The 3996-nt window shown below is 41.6% G+C and overlaps 1 protein-coding gene across 1 annotated transcript in view; it reads right to left on the reverse strand.

Annotated features, from left to right (window-relative positions):
- The window catches only part of LOC101854951 (tyrosine-protein phosphatase non-receptor type 5), a gene marked incomplete in the record, with an annotated part of 40556 nt that overhangs the window by 28024 nt on the left and 8536 nt on the right, over positions 1-3996 (reverse strand).

The following is a 3996-nucleotide window of genomic DNA, read 5'->3' on the forward strand; positions in this document are numbered from 1 at the left end:
GTCTCTATCACATGTCTCAAGAGTGTTTAAACAGGTACTGGTAGACATCCATATAGACTGGTCCAGTGGAAACCTTTAACTAAACCAGAAGCATTGCGGTAGGCCTTCAATTAAACCGGAACAAATTATTCTCTCCTCTTTTTAGATCAAAGTTCCCGAAAAGTTTATTGCCCTTAGCTCAAACCAAGCTCTAATGCGGATTATCATTTAAAATGGGTTATCCAAGGTACACAGCAACAGAGAAATACATTATAACACGGATGACTCGAATTCGTCAGGACCGGTCTCGGTACCTGGTAGTTTGAGCAATCCGTAGTTCGAGGGATACGGGAACAGTGTTATGGCATCAGCTGCGTCAGAGAATCAAGGGAAGAAACAAAGATTGCTACTTTAGGGCCCTTTGATGAGCAAGTGCGGTAGAAATGAGTATGTAGTTGGTATGGGTAGTCCATCCATTTTTCTTGTCTCTGCCAGGGCCAGCAGTGAGCATGATGGTGATGAGGAGCAGTAGCGGGGTAGACTGTAAGTGTTTGTTCTTGTTATGCTTTGTTTCTAGTTGAAGTTGAAGATGGTGAATGAAAAATGGGGTGCTCCATGATGTGTGTGTCGTGTGTGTGTGGGTGTGCGCGCGCATGTTGAGCAGCATGCTAAAAACAGCAGAACCAGCTACTTTTGTGGTGGGGCAAACGTAATGGAACACAGTGGATCCCTTGGCAGCAGCTGGACGACTTGGACTTCGCCGATGACCTTGCACTGCTCTCTCACACACATGCTCAGATACAAGAAAAGACCAAGGAACTCAACAGCCTATCAAGGAGTGTTGGCCAACATATACATCCAGGCAAGTCAAAAGTAGCGAAGCTACGAAAAGTTTCAAGCCCTGCTGTGACAGTTGAAGACACTCCCCTGGAAGAAGTGGACTCTTTTATCTACCTTGGAAGTGTCATTGATGGTAAAGGTGGAACCGAGGAAGATGTTAAAGCAAGAACCACCAAGGCAAGGTCACCATTCAATCAGTTATTAAAAGTCTGGAAAGCAAGCAACATCTCACTGCGCACCAAGATTCGACTCTTTAACTCCAATGTCAAGTCTGTGCTCCTCTACGGTTGCGAAACTTGGAAGACAACAAACACAGTACTGAAAAAAGTCCAGACTTCCATCAGCGTATGAGGAGTAATCTAGGAATAAAGTGGAAGGATAGAATAAGAAAAGAAGAGCTGTGGTAAAGGACAGGACAAAAGGATATAGAAGTAGAAATAGGACTAAGAAAGTGGCGATAGATGGGACACACCTTAAGAAAGTCCAGCGGAAACATCACAAGACAGTCACTGCAGTGGAACCCACAAGGAGCACAAGGCAGGGGTAGGCTACGGGAAACATGGAGGAGATGTGTGGAAAGGGACATGAGAGAAATGAAGCTCATCATTTGGAACGAGTTTGGAAGGACGGCTCAGGACAGAGATAAATGGAAGGAGCTTATATGTGGCCTATACCCTGCCAGGGGTGAAAGGCATTGATGATGATGATGATTCCTGTGCTGCTTCCTCATTCACTTTGAGCGACCATAGCCTTTCAGTCGAGCCTTTGTGCCAATGGTGGATGATTCAAGGTGCCATGAACATAGTCACTGTGTTTGTTTTAAACGATGTAACACCCTTCAAAAAGAGAAATCTGCCGTCGCAAGGGAAAACGACGAATGGTCCTGCGCAGGTAGCGAGCGAGGCAAATTTTTCAGGAGAGGCAAAAACTTTTCACTTTATAACTCTTCTATTTTTCACTCTTTTAAGCTGTAATTCCCCAGATATCTGATTGAGGTGTTCATAAAGCAGTTTCTAAAGTTTGAATGATTTAGGTTAAAAAGTAGCAAAGTTATTCGACATTCGTCATTCTCCCTTACATTGCGCACCCGCAGGTGAGCCTTGTGATGTAAGCGAAAATGACGAATGGTACGGTTCGTCGTTCTCCTTTACACTCGTAAACGTTTATGGGCGTAGGCGATGGTCAGTTGTGACGCATTATTGACAGTAATGACTGTGCACTAGTTGCTACAAATAAAAATAAAACGTATACAAATTAGTTATTATACGTATGAAGTTAGGTGTTTGTTATATCCCAACAATAACTCGGTAAACGTCCTTCGTTTCCCTTCCTCGCTTGGTTAAATGCTACACAGTCAGTGTACAAATCAGATGTGCACACATTTTCAACTGCTTGATTTAAAACTGTCTCATTCGGAACCAAAGTTTGGTCTCCATATTATCTCTCTATTGTATTCTCTTCAGAAAAGTTTTACTTTTATTTTCGCAAATTGCAAAATTTTCCCTGCACGACCAAAGGGATCAACAATGTTACAATGTCAATAATACGATCAGATCATTGCAAAGTCAAACTTTCACGTAAGAAATGTAACAGTCTGATAAGACTGTTTCACAAACGCTTTCAGGAGAGGTAATGCGAAGCTTTGTATTTAATAAAGAATTCAGTTGATCGGATCGGAAAACATACCACAAAGTAGAGATCGACAAGGACAGTTTGAATCTGCAAGACATTATTATACTCGATTGTAACGTCCATCAAGTCATAAAAAATCGTAAAGCAAGACTAAGTGTCGCCACAATACGTCCACTTTTTAAGTTGGACAAAGAAATTTACTCTCATTCATAACGCATTGTCATTAATTGCTTGATAATTTTATTAATGATGTCGACCAGAGACACATATGCTAGACAAATTGCAGCACTATTACCATCGTTGGGATTTGGGATGTCAAATGACTGGACAGCAAACTAACATGACGTTAGTCTGTGAACATCTGGCGGACACAAATATGCAGTGCTAATAAATTTCTCCCGAAATACTTTTTTGACCCTCCCATCCCCACCCCTTTCCCCTTGTTCCAATTCGTTTTCCCCTCTGCTCTTGTCAATTCACACCATCAGCATAGAGGCCTAATACGTGAAAACAGACAGAAAGAAACACTATGATACATTCTTATAAACCTAGCTGGTCGATTCTACTCTGGGGGAGGTCGTGGTGGTGTGTTTGTTTGCAAAAAAAAAACCTAGTATGTTTGTACTGACGCAACAGTGACCAATTGTCATTCGTCGCCCATGCCGAATTTGCCCAACGGCAGAGACCAGGGGACAACGCCAAACGAGCAGTGTTCCTTGACCGATCGACCATTCGTCATTCTCCCTTACACTGAGCTCTGGCTCGGAGCTCGCCAGTGTACGGGAAAACGACGAACTCTCAATTACGCAACAACGGATTAGGATATGACAAAAGTTTTTTCATCAAAAGATGCAGAATTATACTCTATGAAATATATAAAAATAACAAAATCAAAAAATGTTGACCATTCGTCGTTTTCCCTTACGACGGCAGAAATAGTCAGTAAAGATCAGCAGAAAAACCGAAATTTAAAAAAAATCAGTTCATGGTGGTCCTGCTAAGCCATCCAGCTTTCAAACAATAGAAATTTATTGGGATTTGGGATTTCGCCTTCACCAAGAAGTCCAGCTGACACAAACTCGAACAGGGACAAAAGTTTACCTCTCGTCTGACACTGGTGCCTTGCCTATTTTACCAAAATTCAAATGATATAAAATGTTATAGAGCTGTATAATTGGTTAAAATTTTGGTAAATTTTTACTTTCACTCCCGCACACAGATGCACTGTTTCAGGGGTCAAACTGCTGTACTGTTTGCTGCAGATCACACATAAAGCAACTAAAACTGTCGCAAATAAATTATTTTCAAGACAATTTCAAATCTAACTGTAAAATATCAAATTATGGGTGTAAAAACAGGGGGGCACCTGTAACCCCCCAGATTTTCTTTTACCCCAGTGGGGCAGGCCCCCCTGGAACCCCCTGATTGGTCCAAAGCATGTCTATCTCGGTTAAAAACAATCAAATATTTAAAAAACTATTAATTTGCGACGGAAATGAAGTTGATATTCGTGTTCAGCGCATAAATATTTAGTAGAGAATAGAC

This window comes from Aplysia californica, unplaced genomic scaffold, assembly GCF_000002075.1.
Source record: "Aplysia californica isolate F4 #8 unplaced genomic scaffold, AplCal3.0 scaffold00213, whole genome shotgun sequence".
Lineage (NCBI taxonomy): Eukaryota > Metazoa > Mollusca > Gastropoda > Aplysiida > Aplysiidae > Aplysia > Aplysia californica.